At 36.7% G+C, this 27225-nt stretch overlaps 1 protein-coding gene across 2 annotated transcripts in view; it reads right to left on the minus strand.

Annotated features, from left to right (window-relative positions):
* Positions 1-27225, minus strand: part of CTNND2 (catenin delta 2) — a 948689-nt gene that overhangs the window by 843252 nt on the left and 78212 nt on the right. The gene's annotated exons all lie outside the window — the stretch shown is intronic.

Consider the following 27225-nt stretch of genomic DNA (forward strand, 5'->3'; position numbering starts at 1 on the left):
TGTCACTGGTGATGTTTTTAATCCTGTATTGTTTTTATTTACCACCTGCTTTCTTCCTTTTTATCTCAGAATAAAGATATGGGTTCCTTGGCAATTTCCAAGTCTTTGTTTTCAGACAGAATTTCATGGCTTAGAGTTCAATGTCTCTTTCTTCTTCCTCCCGTTGAGGTGTGTATAGTTTTCAAACATTTTACCTTCTCCTATGGCTTTTTATCAACTTCTGCTCCCCGTTTTTATTCGTTACATCATTTTCAATGCATTTTTGTTCACTGAGACAATATACAAACTTTTTTGTGAAATTTAATAGGAAAAGACATTAGCTGTTATTACTACCATATAATGAAATATCCCCCCCTTGCTCTGTCCATATCGCTACTTGGATAAAGAGGGAGATGTTTAATATTTTATCCATGCTAGCAATATTTTGAAACATAATGAAACAGCATTCTAACTGCATAGACAGTGATAGACACTATTAATGTGGCACTTAAGTTGTGTCAGGCAAGCTACTGTCTACAGATAAAAATGAGGCATGAAAAGTTTATGTAGTTTAGTCAAAGTCACACAACACAGAAAGATGAATGCTAGATTCAGACTCATATTAAAACACTCCATGCATTTTCTACTACTCCAAACTCCCTCTTCAATTATTTTAAGAAGGAATTGACTAGGGTGGTAGAGTTTGACATTCCAGAATTTTGGACTAGCTGCCCATTTAGCCACTTACTACTTTAACTAAGGAACTTAATTCATTTCTTAGCCTCACTGTACTTTTTCTAAAATTTAAGCAATGACTATCAACTTCATGTGTTAATGATACAATGAAATGAAATTAAGTATATATTAAAAAGTCTGAAACATAAAAATGTTGAGCAAATATTTGTTGAATGGAATTTAAACCTTCAAAGAATTACTCCCACTGTAGAGTATCAGTTTTGGCTTTCCCTCTATAGTCACCTATCAGTAAATAGGGAACTTTTGAGAAGAACTGAAAGCAAAGATGATTCAATATGATATGGTTTAAAGATATCTGAGTTTCTAACACTGAAGAAAAGCTTAAAGACATAAAATATCTAGAAACATACCTTTCAAAATTCAATATAGATAGGATCTACTCAGGATTGTGGTCATGAAATTACATAATACATTTAAAGATGTTATTGAGCCTGATGATCTAATTAGCAGAATTAATAAACAGAAACTGACTAGCATAAATGCCCTAATTTATTCACCACAGGTCAGACCTTTATTGTGATACTACTGTATGCCAGACACTCTACTGAGTACCAAGTGATGATGAAGGAAAAGGCATACCCTTCCGTCCATTAAAGAAACTTCTAAAAAAAATTTTTCATTTGACTCTTCCACAGTGTATAAACTAATGATTGATAAACATAAAATCAATTGAGATAATTAGGCAGAACAGTTTCTTTTAGTAGAATAACAGCATTGTCTCATCATATTCTCAGCTATTGGGAAACCTGATCATTCTCACTTAGAATTGAGTATTATATTTGAAATCCAAAGATAAAGTAATAGATACTTTATAAGTCATATTTATAAATCATAAAATACATTTTAGAATTCCCTTCTCTTGCTTTCATTACTTTCAGAAAATACTGTTGTTAAGTAGCAGTAATATGCTAATTTTCTAATGAGACGGTACACACAGAGTTTCATGACTGTTTTTCAAGAGGGTGTTCTTTGCATTTATCAAGGCTAAAAGAAAGAAGGTATTTAAGAAGCTAATTGCCTACAGGAATAATATAAGGTTTAAACACTTTCAGGGCTGTTCTTCCATAATTATCTTTTACAATTTTATCTTCGAAAGTGAATACACTCTTTTGTCATTGTTGTTCTGTGAGTTAAATAGCACGCTGGCAAAATGTCTTGTTAGCTGATGGGTACCAGTTAAGCATGGAGCTTTTTTGTAAGTTTGCACAGTGGTTTTATTTTCTGAGCCAACGCAGAACAAATGTAATAATGAGCAAACTCTTACTCACCTACGGTGAGTAACAGTGATAGCTACATTTACTAAGGGCAAAGCATCCAACTGATGATACAGTTGCTTCTGAATCTCTTTTAACTTTCACATCTGTTTTTGGCTCTGTGTTTAACAACAAAACCTTGGCTTTTCCTCAATTGCAAATGAACTAATTTGAATAGGCACAGAGATGTGTAAAGGCAACACTGGTTTCTTCTTACCTATGATAATCTAACAATTATAGTTTCCATTTTTTGCAATGGTTCTGGCGGGACATTGTAACTAAGAGCATTGAAATGAGATAGCCGGCACCCTCCAGGTATGTAATTGGGAAAACTCCATAGGCAGCAACCAATTTTTTTTTCTTTTGTATATGCTCATATGCCCTTAGTTATACTGTATTATTTGGAACTGGAAATTTTACTCTATGAGCATAAATATAAAACCAGCATCTTTTTACTTTAGTAAAGAATAATTCTATAGCATCAAATAACTGGACAATAATCAGTAATTCTGAGTTGCATATAGTGATCTAAATAGCAAATGTGTATTTTACAGTGATTTGTTTAACAAAATAAGCAATTTCATTCTTGATCCTATAATATCTGGAATAACACCTTCCAAACATATAAAAAAAGAAATTACCACCCTGAGAATGTGATACATTTTTCCCAAACTTTTCTGCAGGCTCAACTGTGTATCTATTAAAAATCTTCTACCAGGCATGGTAGCTCATGCCTGTAATCCCAGCACTTTAGGAGGCCAAGGCAGGCAGATCACTTGAAGTCAGGAGTTTGAGACTAGCCTGGCCAAAATGGTGAAACCCCATCTCTACTAAAAATACAAAAATTAGCCAGGTGTGGTGGTCATGCCTGTAATCCCAGCTACTCAGGAGGCTGAGGCAGGAGAATCGCTTGAACTCGGGAGGCAGAGATTGCAGTGAGCCGAGATTGCACCACTGCACTCCAGCCTAGGTGACAGAGCAAGACTCTGTGTAAAAAAAAAAAAAAGTCCAAGTGCAGTGGCTCATGCCTGTAATCCCAGCACTTTGGGAGACTAAGGCAGGAGGATCACCTGAGGTCAGGAGTTTGAGACCAGCCTGACCAACAGGGAGAAACCCCGTCCCTACTAAAAGTACAAAATTAGCTGGGCGTGGTGGTGCATGCCTGTAATCCCAGCTACTCAGGAGGCTGAGGCAGGAGAATTGCTTGAACCTAGAAGGCAGAGGCTGCAGTGAGCTGAGATCGCGCCATTGCACTCCAGTCTGGGCAACAAGAGCGAAACCCCATCTCAAAAAAAAAAAAAAATCTTCTAATCATACTATGTAAGTATTTCAGTTTATTATGACTTGTTACAGTGCATACACTTTACCAGGTCATATATAATAAAACCATGATATTAATTGCTATATAGTAGTCCACTGTATGGCTGTTTACTAATTTACTGAACAATTTCCCATTATTATCTGTTTTTTCTTTTTATGATAAATAGCAATGTAATGAATATTATTTTATCAAATACGTATTCATTCAACTAATAACTTTTGAGTCCTTCTATGAGCATGTGCCTAGGAAATATAATCTTTGTTCTTAAAAACTTAGAGCAGCCCAGATGTCATAAACACCAAATATCAGTGACTCTCACATATTTCAAGATACCCAGATTGTGAAAAGAAGGGAAGGAAATATTCTCAAAAGTTTGTTAACCAAAGGTAAGTTCATGCGAGGCCTTTAAACCATATTAAGAAGTTCCAGGCCCGGTGTGGTGACTGACGCCTGTAATCCCAGCACTTTGGGAGGCCAAGGCGGGCGGATCACAAGGTCAGGAGATCGAGACCATCCTGGCTAACATGGTGAAACCCCGTCTCTACTAAAAATACAAAAATTCGCTGGGCGTGGTGGCACGTGCCTGTAATCCCAGCTACTCAGGAGGCTGAGGCAGGAGAATTGCTTGAACCAGGGAGTCGGAGGTTGCAGTGAGCCGAGATTGCACCACTGCACTCCAGCCTGGCAACAGAGCGAGACTCCATCTCAAAAAAAAGAAGTTCTAATATGCACAAGAGTGCACAAGAGGGGTCACTGAGAAATTTAACTTTTTGCTTTTGAAAAATCATCTTTGCTCCAAAGGGGAAAAGGAATCTGAACTGTATAAACTTGTGCAGAGCAGGTTACTGCTAGCAGCTACTTATGACAGGATTACATAAAATAAAGCACTGAATGATATTTCAGAGGTAGACGCTATAGGATTTCTGGATCCACTGAATTGAAGATGAGAAAAAGAGTCACTGAATGTTAAGGCTACCGAAATATTAAGGAAGTGAACCCTCTGCCTGTCACATGTGACTCACACAGCTCACGTTCTAAGGTTTTGCAGGCTGTCATTGTCTAGTGCTTTTCTACTGTGAGACGAGTTCACTTCCTATTCCACAAACTGTTTTTCTCAGTGTTTCAAAGGGAGATCCTACGACCCACTGAATTTTATATCACTCGTCTTATAATTCACTGTCCTATCACCAGTGCCCATGCTCCCAGATATCTGGTCTGCAATATTGTAATACTTGAAATTTTTCTTTTTTTTCCCACTCATTTTTCTCCTCCAATCTAGTCAGTAAAAAATCTTACTAAATCCTGGCAACTTCCATTTTCTTAAACCCATTTTTGCTCCAACCAAGTCAGTAAAAAATCTTATCAAATTTTAGCCACTGGCCTCTGTTCTGAGGACTCATATGAGTTCTGTACTTCTATAAAGTCTTCACATTTTAGGGGGCAAGACTCTGACAGGGACTTTTAGGCAGATGCACTTTTAAATAAAAGTCATGGTTTCTGTTTAACAATATATTACACATTAAAACAACCATGAGATACACTATACAACTATTAGAATGGCTAATATCTAAAACACCTGATAGTAACAGTTACTGTTGAGGATACAGCACAACAGGCCCTCTCATTCACTGCTGATGGGAATGCAAAATGGTATAGCCATTCTGGAAGACTGTTTGGCAGCTGCTTTAGTATACAACTAAATATAGCCTTACTATGCTATCCAGTCTTTATACTCCTAGGTATTTACCCAACTTATTTGAAAATATGTTGACACAAAAGCCTGCATGTGAATGTTTATAGTAGTTTTATTCATTACTGCCAAAACTGGAAGCAAACAAGACTGCCTTCAAAAGATGAATGGATAAATAAACTGGTATAGTCATATAATGGAAGATTATTCAGCCCTAAAAATAAATGAGCTATCAAGCCATGAAAAGACATGGCTTAAACCCACATTACTAAGGCAAAGAAGACAATTTGAAAAGGGTACATACCGAATGATTCCAATTGTATGGTATTCTAGAATAGGAAAACTATAGAGATGGCAAAAAACAAAAATAAAAAGATGAGTGGTTACCAGGGGTTTGGAAGGAGGAGAAACACAGGGCAATTTTTAGGGCAGTGAAACTATTCTGCATGATACTACTCCTTTGTCAAAACCCATGGAACTTTAAAACACAAAGAATGAAGCTTAATGTATGTACGTTTTAAAAAACACTTAGGAGAGCAAGGAATCTGAGGATGAAATGCCAAATGTGGCAAAGCAATCTAACTGTACAAAACAACCTCACTGAAGAAGGTAAGAAAAGAAATGGTGTTCTAAGTAACTTTGGAAATGAATGGCGATTGCAAGACTAAAGGGAAAATAATCATTTTAATCACGGTGATTTAATCAATGACATTGTTTCCCATGGAAGTATGGGTTAACAACTGTGATCTTGCTATACTTCTCTACTGTCACTGAACAATTAAGTAAAAGGATGGCATGTGGTTTGAGCCGGATTTCTCATTTTTGGAGTAGGCAGATACATTTAAGCAAGAGGAGGAGAACGGAATGATCCAGGAGGTAACAGACTAGAGTTGGACACATCACTGTGAACTGATATATAGCTTTGTATAGATACAGATGGTTGAATATAGAAATATTCATAGGTAATGTATATACTCAGGTTAGTATACACTCATATATTTATTTGCTATATCAACTGACAGTCTAAAAACAAGGACAGTCCACTAGCAACAAGCACATTTACCACCCTTGGTTTTTAATAGTGTTCTTCAATAAAAGGAATCAGGACTCCTAGAAGAAATGGCTGATCCTAGGACTGGATCAGGGATGTGTAAGATGAATTCAGAGAACCTCATAGTGCCAGAAAATAAGGAAGTACAAATAAATGAATGAACAATGAATGAATGAATGCAATATGTCAAAGCCACTCGGTAGTCCCTTTGAAGAAAGCTAGAATAATTGGAGCAACAAAATAAATATGGTAGCACTGGATCATAACATAAAGTATAAAATAAATATTCATGTGTCTATACTAATATAAAGGTTTGAATAAATAAGTAAATGGGGAGAAACGACAAATCTCCCATGCAGAATTCCACATAACTCACACAGATCCGCCAGCCTTAAAAAGTAGAGTATATTACTCCACACTCAAGTGGACGCTGTACATTGTGACTTCCTTCCAATTAGTAGAGTACAGAAAGCAGGAGAGAGCAACTTTACAACGGAGAAATCTGACAAACACTGTCTCAGCTAAGTGAGCAAGGTCAACGTCAATAATGGTCAGTCATGTCAACAGTGTATACACTAACCCTATCAGACAGATTCCAGGAGAGACATCCTATAATACGACTGACCAATACTCCTGAAAACTATCAAAGTCATTAAAACAAGGAAAGTCTGAGAATCTTCCAGAGTCAAGAGGAGCCTAAGGACACATGATCCTAGAAGAGACAAAAAGACATTAGCTAAAACCTAGGAAAATTGGAATAAAGTGTGGAGTTTAGTTAATAACAATACAGCAGTACCATGTTGTAATTACAATAAATGTGACATAGTAATGTAAGATGTTCAAGATGTTCAGATGAGGGACAACTGGGAATGGGATATATGAGAACTCTGTACTCTCTTCTCAACTTTTCTGTAGATCTAAAACTGCACAAAAAATTATCTTAAAATGTATTTTAAAATGCATTATATATCTAACAATTTAAAGCAAATAAAATCAATAGCAACTAATGCTCACTGCCCACATCACTCTAAATACAGAATACTACAAGAACTTTAAAGTGATCAAAGATGTCACAGTATCTAATTTACATTTAATAAGGTAGAATATATTCAATCAAAATTTGTTTGAAGATCTTTTGTCACTGCCGTTCATTCATTTCCAGGGTTCATTTCCTGAGGCAGCCATCTACAAGCAATGTGCAGATCTAAAACATATTACGAGCAATGTAAAAACCTGAGTAAGTTCTTTAGCATTCTGGGTTTTGGTTGCCCCATCTATACATCAGGGTTGTAACAGCACTTAAGTGCACATTGGGGAAATCTAAAAAGTTAATATATATTTATATATGTAACACTGAGGAGGGTGCCTACAATAATGAACGTAAATGTTAGCTATCATTATGATTATTTTGATGACCATGAATAATCGATCTTAAAAAAAAGATGAGCAGTAATTGCTCCCATAAGTCCACTTTTATTAAGTAAAACCATGGGCAGGGTTGAGGATAGACAGTGCACTGCTAGTAGTAATTACATTTGAGTGGCTGGATCATAGGTGATTCTCTTTTTCTTTATGTTTTGCTGTTATTCTCAAGTTGCTAATGGGTGTGTATTCAATTATAATAAAAATAAATATTTAACATTCTCCGTCAATTTGCTACATGAGATCAATGCTTATATCGCCCGCTTAAATTTTGTATTATTAAAATAATACATGCACATAGTTAACTGCTAAATAGTTCAGGAGGATTTCATATTGAAAAACAACTTGTTCCTTCATTTCCTTCCACATTTAATTCCTCTGGTACTGCTGGCAACTTTAATACTTTCCTATTTGTGTTTTTCCCCATGGTTACTCCCATATCTCTAAATATTAGACTTATATAAAGAATGCTTGTTGTGTCCAATTAAACATTATCTTTTGACTTTAGACTACAATAAATGAGGATTCAACTTGCTTAAACCATCCCTACTACCTTCTGCCTCACAGATTTTGGTATGTGCATCATAACTCTAAGTCCTTGTGTTGATTAGGTTTTTAATTTACGTGATATTCAAAAGGCTGTATGTCTTTTGCCCTTAGTGTTCCATAGCATTACATTAGCAAATGTGCTCCACACTCCCGGTGTCATCGAGTTCAAAGGAACAGGTGTATTTAACACAGAGTTCAGAACTATGATCAACGTGGTAGAATTTATTGGCAATCTGGAAAAAATGTAGACTTATATCTAACACAAACTTAGAATTGTGAACTGTGTGATCATTACAGACTTAGGTTTTCAAAGCCCACTCTAAAACACTGTGTATTTCCTCTCAGAAGTTCACCATCGCCACGTACTAAGACGCATGGACAGAGGCATAATGGTTCTGTCTGCATGTTCCCACAGGCCCACTTCACCAAAAGGAAATGCATGACATGGTTTGTTTCTGAACATATATTAAAACAGCCATCTATTATAACTGCTAAGCCTATAAATTAACTTATATTATTGATGATTGTGTTTGAGTAGGTTATGTACTGTTCATAACAGTGATTCTCACCCTCATTTTGTACTCAGTACAAAAGAAGTATAGGAAATATAGTCTATCAGTAATAGTGGCTACCCACAATAGAACTTCTCATCAGATGGAGGGTACCACAAGACATATTAGAATTTGAATGGGATGGCATAAGCACTGAAGCCTCAAAATAAGTCCTACTTCTCTACCCAAAGAGATTCTGCTACAACTTCTAAAAGCATATGGCCACTTCCTTCCCTGTCCTCAACTGTACCACACCACATTAAACATCACAGATTTAAACCATAATGTGAAGACTTACAGTCATTGGACCATAACTAAACATACTTTATTCACTTATTGCCATATATTTAATGAACCCCGCCACCTGGCAGATGACAGTCGAGGAGCTGAGAGCCCCTCCCTCAAGAGCACAGACAGAAACTGCTATGCTCACAGAGCTGACAGTCTAGAGTGGGGAACAGAGATACAAACAGGCAACTACAACACACAGCCATCAGGAAAAGATCAATCATTACTTAAACTAACCCCAACTTTCTCTGGGAACTCTTTAATTTAGAATTAGATCTTCTCAGGGCTTTTCTGCAGCTCTCGGTCTACAAGCAGCTTCATGCCAACCGCTCTGAAATGCTTTTCATAGCTGCCAGAAGTTGATTTCTGTTACAACTACATGGTTTCTATTTTAATATTTTCCCCTTCTAGTTGGTCTCACCCATTGCCTTGGATTCTCCTGCATCTGCTTTCTTTCTTCTCTCTACCACAGGCAGAAACTCTGATAAAAATATACATCACATTCACTAGAGACAGCAACGCAAACCAAACTTTCTACATTTTCCTAATCACAGTAATGTTTCTCTAAGCCTGTTTGTTCAGGACCCTACTATTTTCTTAGAAAAAACAACACAGTGATTAAAAATAAGTTTTATTGTATTTATTATCTGAAAAGATATTGAAAGTGGAAATGAAAATATTGACAACTGCAGACAAAACATCCAAGATACTAAGAAAATTAACCTGAACTACTAATGAAACAAGTCCAGTTGGAATGGAAAGCTGTGAGAATTATCATCACTGAGGCTGCATGGGGCTACTTCAATATGGGCACAATGGGAAGAAAATTCTTGGGATATAACTCCTTGGTAATGCTGCAGGTTGAGCATTGTGCAAAATTCTAAATGTACAAAATGTGAAAGCAAAAATTTCTCCTTGTAATAAGGATGACAAATGTGGATGTTTTCATAATCAGGTTTTAACTATTACTACCTTATTTTAAGCTTCTTTGGAGAACTGAATATCAGATTCTAGTGGAGATATCCATTTATTCTAGGATTCCACTGATTGTATCACTTTCAAAGTGATGTAAAGCTAAACATAATACAACAGGCTATAAAAGATGAATTTTGGGAGACTCTTACAGAGTTTTCAAGCTCCAAATTCTAAAAGCATAGGCATGTAGCAAGAGATTGGTGAGATTCTAACTTAGTCATCTTTACTTAGAATATCTACCAAGAAAATTATTTTAAAAATCAAGACATGTTGATAATTTTATTACCTAACTCTGAATTTACTCACTGCCACAGGATAGCCATAAACCATGAATCTAACAAATGATTGTAACAAAGAGTAAGTCATGGTGGAAATTCATATGTCATTGTCAAGGAGAGGAATAACTGAGTCAGGGTGGACCACAGGTCTCCAAATAGCAAATGGACTTCATCATCATCGCCAAATATTGATTTATCACCAGGCATACACAAGGGACCAGGTAAAGCTCTGTTCTATACCAAGACATAGAAATTGGTCACAGCTCATCGAAGGGTCACAGTTTAGTAGAGGAGAACCAAAAAACAACTGTAAACACTGACTAGTCTCTTGTCAAATGCATGGTGCAGCCAGTGATGACTGAATGGGTACAGGGCATCTGGGAATTCACTGGGGCCCTACTGTAAATAATTATTTTATCAGAAGAGAAGACTTGCAGCAGTTCTCAATGGAAGAGCAGAACTTAAGAAACAATCATGTCTATAAATGCTGGCCTTGAAAATCCCAGGCTAAACATATCAAAGAAACTATCAGTCTCTGAAGCAAACATACGGAACCTGACAATACCTTACTTTTTAATTATTGAGAAAACTATATCCCCTGACAAATCTGACATCTTAAATATGAGAACTTATATGTAAGACTATACACACCAACTTGAATGTGATATTAACATATTAAATATTAGCATATATACTATGCTATATTTTATAGGAAAAATCCATATCTAGCATCTACTGTAGTAGTTTTCAATGGTATTAATTTCCTAGCATTTGCTAAAGTTGACATCTGAGCTACCACGTTGAGTTAAATTGCTAAGATTATGACTTAAGCTTTAAAAGTAATTAACAATGCCTATGACACAGACCTTGAAAAGGAAGAAAGGGCTTCATGAAGGATAGCTGTAGAATTTGGGATGATATTCATAATTTTTTCAAGGATTTACTATAGAAAATTACTTTTCAAGCTTAATCTTGAAAAGCAATTTGATAAATTATAAGAAAACATTGAACCATTGCCTCAAGCAATGTTGTGAAAATTAAATGTGCATTGCATTAAATGTTTAAATGTGGATTACTACTTTTTAACAAATGTTAATTTCTAAATTAAAAATGATCACATTTTCCTCTTACTATAAAAATTATTTGCAATTATATCAATTGTGGCATGTCAGAAAAATCATTATCTTGAAAAACAACTTTGTTTCTAATGCTTATTATAAGGCATGATTGTAATTTGGAAAGCAAAGCAATTACTGGCATGTGTACATGGGTGTATGTGTATACAGGTATGCTATTGATTAAAATGAGAAGCAATATGCCTCTTAAATTAGCTAATTAGGTATTGTCATACTACTTTAAATTTGAGCTTAAAATCCTAGGGTAAGTTAGGCAACACCTGGTGTCGGCACTTAAGGGCCTATTTTTTTTTTAAAGACAGACTTTATGACATGCAACAGAGAAAATGGTACTTACATCTATTTCCATAATGTGATATTTTATACATATCATCTGAATTTTACTATAGTTTGTGCTATGAGTTAGACAAACTTATTACACATTAAGCCATAAGAAGTCATCTTAAAAGTGAGATGTTTGTATTTAAAAACCACTACTCTACCTATATAGGATTTTATCTTCAGCCCACAAATATTCATTGAGTTTCCTAGGAACCAGTCACTCAGGGTCTGTGAATGATACTGAGGAAACTGAGGCCTGATGGAATTGACTGCACTGCTAAGCTAAAATCTGACTCTGACCGTCCAACTCCAAAGACCAGGCTCTTTCTATAGCACCACCATACAGCTTAATGGAGAACTGGGCAGACAGAATTAAATACAGAGAATGTGGTTAAATACTGCTGCCTTGGGGACTTAAAACACCACCTCCCATGCTTGGTATAATGGGATAGTGAAAATTCATGGCCATTCTGATTTCCCTGATTGAGTGTGCATATATCTAACACAACTTACCCATTCCACATGAGATTTCTTTAAAGATTATCATGAAATAAGAAGGTGTAATGACATAAATAAATACAATAGGCTAGTATAAATTCTCTTGGATAAGGCATGATATTGTAAAGGTGTCAAAAATTTCCATTTTGTGCATTTAAAATTTAGATCCACCCAATTCCAATTCGTTTAGACAGGGTCCAGTGGATGCCCTAGTATTATTACTCATTGCTTAAGTACTAGAGAGTGAATTAAGCTTCTGATCTATTTTCATTTTGATATTTAAGGATCAAGCAGAACAACTATACATGAAGTCCCCATTTCCATAATGGGAGATCAGCAACATCACAGGACACTGAATTCTACAGTTGCTTTATAATGTCCAGCTTGGCAGCTCAGATTCTTTCTAGACACTAGATCTACAGGTAAGCTGTTTGTTCTTGAACAGCAGGAACTAGGCAATGTTTTAGAAGTGGCATCACATGGCATCCAGAGAAAAATATGTTAAGTGCTTTATGATGTTTTTTAAAGATTTTTAAAAAATCATTATTAAAATGGCTATCCCCATAAACTTCAACTGCCACTGTAACACAAAAAAAGCATACTGCCACTGTAACATAATAAAAACATGGTAATGTAGCCATCAAATACTTATTAACTTTCTACCAAATTGAAGCACTATTTCATTCAAGGTGCCAAATAGTCAAAACTCCCTGTCCTTAGGAAGCTTACCTTTAAAAGGAGGGAAATAAACCATAAACACAAATAAATTAGTAAAACACAGATGTCCTGTTGTGCGGGGAATATCAAAGCAGAGAGAGTGAATAGCAATTGCTGGGAGAGGTACTGCTTTTTCTTGCTTTTCCAGCTCTATTTTTATTCTTAAGATGAATTAGAACATTTTTAATTCTGTGAAAATCAGATTTTTGGCATAAGAGGTCAGTTTCAAAATAGATCCAAATGTTTTCTATTCTTTCATAACTGCAAGCCAGGAAACCATCCTACGGCTGACATGGCATGACCCCTATTTATCTTCTCATCCTCTTATTCCAAACTCTCCCCAGTAACAGACACTGCAGAGTTCTCCCAGCATCGACTCCTTTTCTATCCCATTTGTTAATGGCCATGAGTTTTGCATCGAATTGCTTGGCCACCACACTGGGGCAGTGATGGGGAGGTATCCCAGGTCTAAACAAATCCAAGCAAGTTGTTGGATTTCAGGAAAATAACAGTAAAGCTGAGCACTTTCATTTGATGATTAAAGAAAAAAGGTTCCTTTCTCCAAACAATATATTTGAAAATGTGAGATTCAAACATAGTAGCCTTTGTTTTCTGATAAGGGAAGACAGCCTACAATCAAGCTGACTCTTAGGAGAGGACACAGTGCTGGGAACCACACAAAAAAGTTACTGGAGCCCCCATCAAAGCATGACTGAAGCCCACAATGCCAGGACACGTTTCCATGTCAAACTAAAAATCCCCACCATTAGTTCTGTGTTCTTGCCTGCTTTGTGTATCCAAAAGTAACCCGAACTATTACCCCCCACACACATACTCATATACACACCAAAATCTACTCACATAATCGGGTGTGTTTTAGAATGTTATTTGTACAGTCATGCACTGCATAAGGACATTTCAGTCAATGATGGGCCGCATATATCAAAGTAGTCCCATAAGATTAGAATAACATTTTTACTGTATCTTTGCTATGTTTAGATACACCAATACTTACCATTGTGTTACAATTGCCTACAGTATTCAGTACAGTATTATGCTGTACAGATTTGTAGCCTAGAAGCAATGGGCCATACAGGCTGTACCATCTACTTGTGTGTAAGTACACTCCGCAATGTTCGCATAACGACGAAGTGCCTCATGATGCATTTCTCACAACGTATCCCAGTCATTAAGCAGGGCAGGACTTACCACAGTCTTCCAGAACAAAGTGAAATAATAAAGCTGTGCCTCAGCCACCCGAATCTTGGAATGTTTTCACAGTCTGAAGTGATCTATGTTCATTTTTTTTCATTTCAGAAGCCTGAATAACAACTTCCCCCACCAATTGTTATGGAAATGTATCAAACCATTTCTGCTCCTAATTTGGTCTTGTACGAGCTGAAATGAATATCCAAATATCCTTAGCAACAGATATTTTTGGCGATACACATATCTCATTCTATGTCAACATCAACTTTCTAAAAGAGTCCACATCTGTTTTAAAACAAACACTTCTTTTTTATTATCTATTTATTTATTTATTTAGAAATTTTTTGTAGAGACAGGGTCTCGCTATGTTGCCTAGGCTGGGCGCAAACTCCTGACCTCAAGCGATCCTTTGGCCTCGACCTCCCAAAGCACTGGGATTAAAGGCATGAGCCACCCCACTCAGCCTAGAACAAACATTTAAATCAGCATGCACGTAACTGACAAATGAACAAGACGTTAAAATGATGCTATAATTTTCATGCTTTACCACACGGCACTGATGGGCACACTTTTAATACTCCAGGTAAATCCTGAAAGAATTTGCATAATGACTTGAGAAGCATAATCTATTACAACTACCATGAAATTACTAATAGAATGAGGCTATTATTTTAATTTAGATGCTTTTTTCTTTAATGCATATTTACGTACCTGACATATATTTTCATCATCTATGTAATTACATTTACATTATGTATCTATTATTTCTAGCATATGTCATTGTAACAATAATGAAAGTCAAATATTCAAAGTTCAATTAAGTTGTACCTAAAACATATTAAATCATGCCAATGTAGATTTTTTTACATGAATATAAAATGCATCTGTATTTTGAAATGGAATGTATCTTTGTGTATCTACAGAGAGCAATCATGAATCTCATATATAAAAGTGAAGGCGTCTTGACATTACAGAACTTTGTGTCCCCAGTGGACAAATGTCTAATTAAAACATGTGGTAGAGGACAGCAGCTCAAGCCCACATGAGTGGGATATCACTGATGGATGTATTAACACTGTAATAGACTGCTGGTTTAAAGAGTTCTATAACATGAAGGCAGACCTGTCTAAAATTTACTTTAAAGTTTGCAAGAAATGGTGACAGCATGTGTGCTGGCCAGGTTGGAGAGCTGCAAAGCACACATGGAAAAGGAAAGTGAGTGGCTCCCGGCCAGCTGAAAAAGGAAAGCCAGATGCAGAGAGCCACTATTGGTTAATGCTAAGCTACTTTCAATGATTTCCAAGCCACAGTTTTTAATGCACAAATATCAAGGATCCTGCTAGGAATCCCTAGGTTTCACTCTGAATAGGACTCTGCAATGTTGCCGAAAGATAAAGAAAGCGTTCTCTACTTGACAAAATAAAATAAAACATCAAATGAAAGGATAGCAGAATAGCAACATATTTCTGCTTGTGAGACTACAATATAGGTTGTTGTATGTAAGATTTTTAAACAAGATAACTGAGTTGATATTTCCATTATTACGATCAACAAGAGCTAAGTTAGAATTGACTATAGCAGATTTAATAGGTTCATATTTTAGAAGTAAATGCAATTTAAAGAACTTATTTTTAAGATCTTTTCTTATTTCATAAGATTCTCATTAGTGAGAATTTTGTGGATGCCAGAATCCTACTTGCTAAAGGAATTATATCTAAACATACAAATCCCTACAAAATAGAAGTTCATTAAGAGACAACAGATATCACTAAGAAGTAATATATAGGCAGATATAGAAATTATGTGAAAACTGCCATGAATAGAATGAAAATGGAAAAAGAGTTTAATTCAAAAACCACAGAGAAATTAGAAGTTTCTGTACCAATGAATTAGAATTAACATTAAATGTTAACTAAAATTAACATTAATGTAGAATTTTCACCTATTTTACTTACTTAACATATGGAACTTGTAGAAAATACTGTCATAATTATGCCTACTTTCAGAATTATAACAATAGCAAAAGCCAATGTGAAAGATGTCATTTAATAAATTGTTTTAACCAATTGGCAGCTATTAATGAATTTTATCTTATAAAATCCTCAGGAGAATCAAACTATGTTTTATGATTTATGATTATGATCAGTTGTTCTCTAGGCTACATAAACAACATTAATGGATTATAATCCCAAGGGTTTTTTTTCCTATATAATTCTATTAAGTAGTAACTACTACACACTGTTGCACAAAATCAGTGGTATTTCGTGATAGACCTTGTAAAATCAAGTATGCCATTCAAGTACCAGTGCTTGTGCCAGCAGTTTGTTAATACAACAGGATGAAGAGTAGGGTTCTTGTTGTGTAGGCATTTCAGGAAAAGCCCAAACAGGTTCACATTCTCAGGAGCACAGCTGAGAGCAGCGACCACCAGCCTCCCCCAAGACTTACTAACAGGTGGGGGATTAGACACCCCCAAGACTTGCTAGCAAGTGGTGGATCTGTTCCTTCTAACTTTGTGGGAGCAGAGAAAAGGCTCCTCCTCATCATCTCATGTCACTGATAAGGTCTCCAAGATACCCACTGAGATACATGGGGGTGCCTGTGAGCAAGGAGACAGCATCTCCTTGTCCCAAGGCCAGCTGGGCTGCAGAGCCCATGAGTGCACCCTGGTATCCAGCACAGAACACAGTTGGAGTGTGCCTGTGAGAGCCTGACAAGAGGCCCTGGTCCTAGGAGCCACTCGTGCATCTGGGGGCTGGCACTTGCCTCCTGTCTGGAGAAACCTACAAACACATGCAGTGTGGAGCAGCCACCACGCACAGGGCGAGGAGAGAGGATGCGAATAGATTAAGTAAGCTCCTTTCTTTGGTGAGATCAGTCAGTGAGTATAGAGTTCCCACTGGCTACCTGAACAACACAAAAGAGAACTGAGCTTGAACCTTTTCGGAGAGATCCTGTCCCCGAGGGCTACCTGCTGGGACAAGGAGACCACAGAAACAAGATGTGGTTGGGAGGTCTTCTGTGCGCAGGAACACTTTGAGAGAGGGAATCCCAAGGCTGTGTGACCACGCACACAACATGCATCAGGGTCTACGCAGAACCTCAGAAAAACACAAGAGAGGGGCCTCAATCCGCATCTGGGATGCCTATGGTTGGCTGGTGTTAGCATAACTGTTTTTCCCTAAGGCCCTCTCCCCTTGCTCCAGCACCAGAGAAGTCAAGTGGAGAGCAGGTAGGGGAGGGAAGAGGGAGAGAGGGGGAAGAGAGAGAGAGAGAGAGAGAGTACTAGCGCTAGAGCGAGCCAGAGCCAGCGGGGTCAGCATAGCACCAACACAACCCCATTCCCCACAGGTCAGGCCAACGGGAGGGAAGGAGAAAGGTAGCAAAGGGGGGAAGGGGAGGGGACAGCTTTGAGGGGCAGCTGTGGTGGAAATTCTGAATCGGGTGAGACTTAAGATGTAAAAGCCGTGTGGCTGTTAAAATCAGACCGTTCTTATATGTGGAAGGGCGTCTCCACACTCTGTCTCCACAGGTTACGGAGGGGATGGGATGCGAGTCCTCTCACAAAGTGAGAAACCACGGTTCAGCTCAATCAGGGCTCAAAATTTATGTTGAACAGCAGCAGAAGCATATTTTTAACACTTAAGGAAAACACGATTATAAAATAAGAAAATGAATGCTTGAGAAGAAGCACATAATCTGATTCGGAAGTGGCAGATACAGACTCAATTACAACTCCAGGCAAAACAATCTCAGGGGAGTTTCAAAATGCCATGAAGTGAAGATATATATTATGAGGTGTTTTTTTTTTTTCCCCCCAGTTCTCCTCCATCCAATATCAAAGCTGCACATTATACTTCTTTTCAGAGCATAGAAGTGACATTCATTTGATAGGTTCTATAACACATGCTTACTAATAAAACAGTGCGGAAATCAATTATTAATAATCTTGAAAAATTAGGAAGGAAGGAAGGATACACAGATGGAAAGAAGGACATTTATTGATTATGACATGTCTAGACATTATCATAAGGGCTTTGACAATATGGTAATGACCATGAATTAATTCATTAACTAAATGCGTCAACTCACATAGCAGTGATACCCGTGTTGCAGCGTTTACATCACACAGCTCATGACTGGAGGATTTCCTTTCACCCAAGCAGCCTGGCTCCTGTATATGCATTTTTTCTTTTTTTCTTTTTTTTTTTTCCTCGCTGCCACCCAAGCTGAAGTGCAGCGATGTGATCTCGACTCACTGCAACCTCTGCCTCTTGGGTTCAAGCGATTCTCCTGCCTCAGCCTCTCGAGTAGCTGAAACTACAGGGGCCACCACCATGCCCAGCTAATTTATGTATACTTAGTAGAGACAGGGTTTCACCATGTTGGTCAGGCTGGTCTCAAACTCCTTACCTCGAGTGATCCACCCACCTTGGCGTCCCAAAGTGCTGGGATTACAGGTGTCAGCCACTGCCCACAGCCCTGTATGTGCATTCTTAACCGATATGCCTTGTTGTATCCAAGTGGCAAGGAAATACTAGATTAAGCATATTAAATAAGAGTACACCAAAGAGTCTACCTAAAAGAGCATATGTCACACATCCACCAGGAAAAGCTCCTCTGCCAGGTAACATGGAGCCCTAACTGTGAGTAACATGGTCAACTCTGGTTTTGGATTATAGCGGGTTTCTTCTCCTCAGCAAAGAGTTGTGGCTGTGAAGGTGATAAGTGGAGGGAAGCAGGCACCATGTGTCCCAAAGACCTACTTGTTTTCCTTTTCAGAACCTGTTGAGAGGCCTATAAGTAGGCTTCACAGTTTTTTCTTTCCTCTTAGATTGCTAGTTCCTTGCAGGCAGGGGCTGTGCATTGCTCCTTGAAGATGTTAATTGAAACAGTATCTGTACAGTAAACATTCAATAAATACTTCATTAATACTAAACCTGGCTTTCTAAATGTGACCAAAGGAGGTATATGGAATTTAGGCCACGCTGTAATCCCAGCACTTTGGGAGCCTGAGGCCGGCAGATCACTGGAAGTCAGGAGCTTGAGACCAGCCTGGCCAACGTGGTGAAACCTGTTTCTACTAAAAATACAAAAATTAGCCAGGAGTGGTGGCAGGAGCCTGTAATCCCAGCTACTCGGGAGGCTGAGGCAGGAGAATCACTTGAGCCCAGGAGGCAAGAGGTTGCAGTGAGCTGAGATCACTCCACTTCACTCCAGCCTGGGTGACAGAGCAAGATTCCATTAAAAAAAGAAAGAAAGAAAGAAAGAAAGAAAGACCTCTTTTTATTTTCTTAATGAAGAAACCCTTAAGTAATGCAAAACCTTAAGTAATTTTCTTTCCTGACACGGGAAAGCAAGACTAGACCCATGGATCCACCTCTGTTCAGGCTCAGTAGCTGTGACAGCAGCAACTAAGATGTCACTATTTTCCTCTCCTTTTGGGTCTTCCCAAAGACCTACTTAGGAGTGGGAACAAGTGAAGCAAAGAATTCAAACAGCTGTCGGCTAGGGAAAATTCACAGCCTCTCCTGCCTCTATGTCTAGTCAGGGTCAAGGCATCTTCCCTGAAGGCTCCTTGAGACAAAAGGTGCTGTCAATCTTCAGGAGGTTTGCAGAGTCTAGGCCAAAGTAACTTTTGCCGCCTCTTTTACTGTATAGCCCTGTTGCCAGGGACATGGAAATACTCTTGGCAAACTCTCCAGGAATGGCCTCAGCAGAATCCTGGGCCCTGTCTTGGAAGTTTATGATATTCCCTGCTATGGAGTTCTCAGGGTGGCAGAGGAGCTCTAAACACAGGCCTCCACACTGCCTGTAACAGTCTCAGAAGGTATGTTAGTGATTCTCTTCTTGCAAGGTGGCATGCTAAGCAAGCTCTTCCCTGACTGCTAAAGGAAGAGCCCTCAGCAGCGCTCAGCCTTTGGCTTTCTCCTGTATTCCTATCCCTGTCTTTCAGGACTTGTGGTTGGAAGAGTAGACACAGGGTCACACGTCTGACTGCCTGCTTCCCCCGTGTTTGTCTCGCCTCTTTCCAACACTGTCAAGGAAGGAAAATGTGAGTTCCCTGGTACTTTCTGTCTGAGATGGACTCAGATACGAAACCCCATAGCATAACCTGTTAATCGTGGTTATTGACACGGTCTATGGGAGGCGAAAGAATATGGGAAATCCTGTTCTAACTGCACATCCCCTGCCATTTAGGTATCTGTCATGTTAAAAGGTTAAGAATGTCAACTTGAGATCCAAGGCTGCCTCTTTACCTTGGGCAATGTCTAATATTTCATTCCATGGGACTATAACCCTTAGGGCTCAAACTTAGAAGAAGAATGGTGCTGGGGAACACGACTGGAGGTAAAAATTAAAATGCAATACTTTAATACTTAGAAAATAGTATCCATATTGCATTAACTCCTACTCCAAAATTAACAGAATGCCCTGTATTCACATTGCAGAGTTAACTTTATGGTGAATTAGTAAAATGACAACAGTCCCAGCTCACAAACTAAGATGTGCTCATGAAGAGTTTTACATATTAAAATGAAATTCTCTTCACTGCTTACCCTACGTTAAAGATTTCCTTTATGATAATTTACACAACTGCTCCAAATCAGATTTTCTTTTCCTATATGGACTGTAAATTAATGCGCTGCTTTGATAGGAGGTCTCCTGTTAATGGAGAACTCAATAATTCTTGCTCTATGTCTGTTGAACAAGTTGAGTAAACTCTTTGAAACTTCAGATACTGCAGGATGTAGGTTTTAAAAGGTGCTTGTGTCTGCACTTGAAGTAATGAAAGGTTCATTTCATCCCACAAACTAATTGGCAATTGTCCGTTACTACTAGGATTATCCCGGTAACACAGAAATTATTTTTAAAGATAAATTAAGCTCTCAGAGGGATTGACAATTCACAAACTAGACACCACTGGTCAAACTACTAATGTCCATGGTATTCTCTGATGATGTCTTGCACATATTATGAAATATCATATCTTTAATTCACATTGATTTTTTGGTAAAGAATATTACTTTCTCCAAATATTAGCCAGTTATCAAAATACAATTGTCTGTGCCTTAAACTCTGACTTTTAACATATAATATATCCACATATAAACTTAGGTCTAATACTCATTTGTCAGAACTTTTTGAATATAAGCTTATTCGTGTCATCTTATGTAAATTTTTATTTTAAAAGAAACATAGGGAAATACTGAGATCTAGCTGATGTTACATAAACTGAAGTATTTAAATGTATAGTCTGTACAGTGTACTTCGCTTCACAACTTACTCTGAAAGCACCAACAATGAACTGATGGAACAGTAAAGAAATGGCAAAGTGTATCGATACACGAAAGAATTCATAGAGTAAATTGTTACCTGCAAAATCTAGGTGGGAGAATTCTTTCAACATTTCTGTAGCTTTAAGGGTTTCATAAAATGTTGGGAAATTTATTTCAAATCCTTCATGAAAAATAAAAGAGCAAAACCAAAAAAAAAAATTTTTCATCTGATCCTGAATTGTATAATCTCTTCAAATGACCTGTTGGTTGACCCGTGTCAGTTCTACACTGTTCTAACCGCCCAGTCTTCTTTATAGGAAAACTTAGCATCTGGCAGGCTATGTTCCCCACTGTAAATCACTTTCAGAAATTACTTTTGAGAGAAGTGTCAATGGCAATGGCCTAAACTCAGTATGAGAGATATTTAAATTCGCTTTGTTTTATCAATTAGAAATATGAACATTTCTATTTAGTTGAGAAAAACTAAATCAATTCGATTTCATTTACTAGTGTTATTATTTTAACAGTTTAATTTAGTACTCCATATACTAAAACCATTTCCTAATAAACCATCAGCCCAGCAAATATGTCCCCCAAATAAGTAAACTACACATTCAGTTCAGTAAGGATGCATTCTGAGTTTTTCATCAATAGAACAGGATTCCTCATTCTTTAAGTAATGATATGCATCATAATAATACACCCCATCTATGTAGCAATTACTATGTAGTAGTACTATATTAAGTGGTTTATTTTTATTATATTAGGTAAATTGTAAAAACTATCAAATATAATGTCAATGTTATCTTCATTTGAAAAAGAAGAACTTGAGACTCAGAGATATAAAGTTAATGACAGAACAGGAATGTGAACAAACTCCTATCCTGACCTCTTCCATTAATGTGGCAGTAACTCTCTATCGGTCTGTATCTCTACTGCTATGTTTTGGAGAGTTGGCATAAATTATGGCACAATAGTAATACCTTTGGTTGAGAAGAAGTTTTAGTGACATGGTAAAAACAATGAGCAGTGTATGCGTTTCAAATTCTTCAAAGCAATTTTAAGATAAAGAACTTTAGTGACTCCAATAATACATTCAAACAATACATAGTATATGTAACAAATGAGTACTTTGTTGTGGTAGGCAGTCTCAAAAACAGTCCCAAATAATTTCCGCATCCTGGTATTCATGGTCTTCTCCTTGAATAAACTCCCTCTAATCACACAACAACATTGATGGGATTATCATTACCATAAGTAAGTTATAAAATATTGTGACTTCCATATTGATAGTAGTCCCTCTCTAGTGCTGTTTGACTTTCACACTTTGATAAAGTGAGCTGCCATATTGGAGAGACCAGCATGGCAAGGAAATGAAGGAGGCCTCTGACGAAAAGTCAGTTAGGATATAAAGACCTGAGTCCAACAATTTATGAGAAACTCAATGCTGCTAACACCCAGTAGGTGAGACTGGAAGTGGATCCTTCCCTACGCATGTTTTCAGATGAGACTGTAGATCTTGATTCGGGCCTTGTGAGAGATCAGGAAACAGAGAATCCATCTAAGCCATGTCCAGATTCCTTACACACAGAAACCATAAGATAATAAATGTATGTCACTACAGACCACTAAGTGTTAGAGCATTTTTGTTATGTAACAATAGATAATTAAAATATTCAATTGCCATTGATAATTTACATTTAACTCCAAATTCCTTGAATCCATATTCAGTGCATACTTTTAACATTCATGTCAACAATTCAAATATATATTCAACAATAATGAGAATTATATTCAGAAGTAAAACACTCAACAAATGAGGATTAAAGACCTGCACATGGGAAAGATTTCAAGTTCCGACACTTCGTGTCTTCCAAAAGACTAATGAAAAGATGAAATTAAACAAAACCACTAATGATGCATGCAATTTTTTCCAATTAATGAGTTTGTGGATTTGTGCTGGGTGTCCGTTGGGAGGATTACTACAGTCAATCATGAATTGTATTGACTCAAATTTGTACTCAAATATTTTCAAAGAAAATGTCTCAGTATTTATTTTTTAGCTTGGTTCTGAAAGTGTAACAGCCACTGTTACAAAAACACACTGGTGGCCAATCCAAATTATTAATCACTGAGGATATTTTCATTGCTGAATAATGATAAAAACATAAATATCAGTCATTATAAAACATTCAGATTTTTAGCTGTTATGCAGCTCATTTTCATTAGCCAAATTGATGGTATATGCTATACTTTTTTGTATAACATTTTATAAGGCAATGCTCTCACATCAGTAAATTTAAGGGAAAGGTATTATTCATGCTATGTAAAAGATTTCTAGGCCATTAGGTACCATGGTAATACCATATTGTACAGTAGTACTTTAAAAATCAAGTCTTCAGGAAATATGAATTTTATCCAGGGAAATGCTTATAATAAAAAGTTTAATATAAAATGTGAAGCTCAGCTGGGCACAGTGGCTCACACCTATAATCCCATCACTTTGGGAGGCTGAGGCAGGCAGATTACTTGAGATCAGGAGTTTGAGACCAGCCTGGCCAACATGGTGAAACTGTGTCTCTACTAAAAATACAAAAATTAGCTGGGCATGGTGGCGGGATGCCTGTAATTCCAGCTACTCAGGAGGCAGGGGAATCGCTTGAACCAGGGAGGTGGAGGTTGCAGTGAGTCATGACTGCACCACTGTACTCCAGCCTGGCAACAGAGTGTCTCAAAAAAAAAAAAAAAAAAAGTGAAACTCAATTTAAATACTGATAAAAATTTAAATGTTTAAAAAATTATTAGACTTCTTGTTGCCATGTCCCTCAGTATCCATCCAGGCTTAAACTAAGTGAGTTATACATAAACACCATATTGGCCAATGAGAATCCATTTCATAAACATCCATAGTATTACGTCAAAAATTCAATCAACAAGTGTAAAACACAACCCTCTTCTCCACATCTTTGCTATAGAAAACAAAGGCATTAAAGGAGCGTCAGCAAATGTTTCACTTCAGGCCTGATGCAGGAGACAGCAGTGGCAGTGGTAGAAGCAGAAAGTGTCCCTTCAGGAGGGAGATGGGGAGGAAATCCTCCAACTCACCATGAGGAAGCAGGAAAATATCCACTGCTTTTGGGTAAAGGGTAGAAGCAAAAGCAATCTGCCTCTAATCGAAGGGAAATCTCTAGGGCTCTAAATTCCTCAGTGACACAAAGCAGAAGTCAGCTACCATTAGGAGAGATACAGGAAACTCTCTCCTACCCAAGAAAAATCAGAGATGCCGACAAGGTCCTAAACCCTAGACCTAAGAGGATAGGTTCTGTAAGACTAAATCTAGACTTGGAGAATCCTGCTGGCACCCATCATGTCTAACACTGAATCATAAGCCACAACACTTTACCTCTGAGGAAGGACAAGAATGCAGAGAAAGACACCCCTCTGTGGAACACATAGTCAGGTACTGTGTAAGAGAATAGGGTGACAGAAGCCTGAACAATTCTCTGTCACCCCAAACAGAGTAGGGGAACAATAATAGCTACAAGATCATCAGAGTGCATCACTGTACACATTTGAGCCTGTAGTGAACTGAGGATAATACTAGCTACCACAAAACCCAACCCAGCTAAACTACTAGATTATTGACTTATCCTCCAACACTAACAGACTCACGAAGATTCCCATTTCCAGAGGCATATAGTATTTACCTTTGATTTTGCTGTTCTTCCACAAACTCAAAAAGAAAAAAGACTACCAAGAAATAAAATAATAAATACTAACATTCAGAAATGATGCAGGTATTGAAACTATCACATAGGAACTTTAAAAGAACTACAATTAATATAGAAGAGCTGGAAACATGCATGAAGTGATGGGGATATAACCAAAGAAATAAAACTATAAGTAAAGAATGAAACAGTTATGAAAAATGTGAAAATAAAAACACAACATCAGAGCTGAAAAGTACCTTATCAGCCTTATCAGCACAAAAGAGCTGAAAAAAGGAGGAGTGAATTTCAAGATAACGCAATACAGATTATCTTTAAAAAGAATTTAAAAAATTAAACAGAGCATCCAAGAATTGTGGGACAGTATCAAGAAGTCTAACCTATGGGTAACTGGACTCCCAGAAGAAGAGGAGAGAATGAGGCAGAAGAACTATGTGAAGAAATAATTCCTGAGAATTTCCAAAATAAATCAAGAAGAGACAACAAATCAGAGACTATCAGAGAACATTAAAGAAAATGAATAATAATCTAAAAATCCTGACCCATCATATTTATGTTGCTTTTATCATTATTAATAATATTATTATTAATTTGCTTTTGCTGAAAATCAAACATAAAGATAAACTTATGCTGGCAGACAGAATAAAAACAGAAAGAAATATTACCTCCAGAGGATGAAAGCCAAGGATTAAGCAGACTTCTCCCCTGAAATTATGAAAGGCAAATAACAATGATTCAACACTTTGAAGGGCTGAAGGGAAAATTATGTCAACTAGGAATTCTATACATAGTGGAAATAAACAATAAAATAAATCAACAATAAAAATAAATTAAAACCTTTTCAGGAAACAAATACTGAGCCATTTTCTTGCCAACAGACATGCAATGTAAGGCATAATAAGGGAAATTCTACAGAGCAAAAAATATGATGACAGGAGTAAATCGAGATATATACAAAGAAATGTAGACTAGTAGAAATAGTAAAAGTCAAGGTAAAGGAAAAAGTTTTCAAATTTTTTAATCATTTAAAAAGATAACATTGACATAAGCAAAAATGATAACTATTATTGTGGATTTTACAACATACATAGGAAAAAAATCACAGTTCAGATTCTGAGAAAGACAAAACAAAATTATACTATTGTAACTTCCTTACAATATATAAGCCACAGTGCAATATAATTTGCAGTAGACATAGTAAATTTTATATAAACCAAACACAATAAATCCTATAACTACTAGGTAAAAATAAAAGAAAGAGCTAGACTAATATGCCAGTAGTGGAGATAATGCAATACTTTAAAAGAAAACTCAATTAATCCAAAAGAATGGAGAAACTTTGGGGGAAAATAAGGAACAGATGGGGAAAATATAACACAATGACCAAAATGGTTGATGTAAACCCAAAATACAATAATCACATGAAATGCACATGAATTAAATATCACCAAATAAAAGGCTGAGATTGTCATATTGTATTTAAAAAGTGATATCCAATCTAATATGGTCAACATAAAGCCAAATTTCAATATATTACATAAAGACAAATTAAAAATAAAATGACAGAAAATGATAATATCAAGTACCATTCAAGAGAAATCCAGAGTGGTTATATCAGACAAGACAGACTTCAAACTAAAAAACAATTATAAGGAGTAATGATAGAGGAGTCAATTCATCAAGACATAAGAATCCAATCTACATATTCATACAACATTATTCAAAATATGTAATACAAAAATGTATATAATTCAAAGAAGAAAAAGATAAAATCCATAATTATTGTTGGAGAATTCAATACTCCTCTCTCAATAGTTGATAAAAGCAGTAGACATAAAATTGGCCACAATAAAAGAACCCTACACAACTGTATCAATGAACATGATGTCATTGACATTAATAAAACATTCCACACAAAAATAGCAGAATAAATATTAGTTAAAGGACATTTGGACATTGATAAAGATAGATCATATTCACTAAAATAAATCAAATATCAATAAATTAACCAGAATTAAAATTCAACAAAACATTTCCTCTAAACAAAACGAAATTAAGTTTGCAATTTACAACATGCGGACATCTGAAATATCCCTAAATATATGAAAATCTAAAACTCAGGTGTAAATAATTCATGGGATGTCAAAGAAGAAAGTCAAAACGAGATTATAAAGTATTTTTTATATGTGGGATGAACATATTGTGCTGAACAAAATGTGCTGC

Source organism: Pongo pygmaeus, chromosome 4 (assembly GCF_028885625.2).
Source record: "Pongo pygmaeus isolate AG05252 chromosome 4, NHGRI_mPonPyg2-v2.0_pri, whole genome shotgun sequence".
Lineage (NCBI taxonomy): Eukaryota > Metazoa > Chordata > Mammalia > Primates > Hominidae > Pongo > Pongo pygmaeus.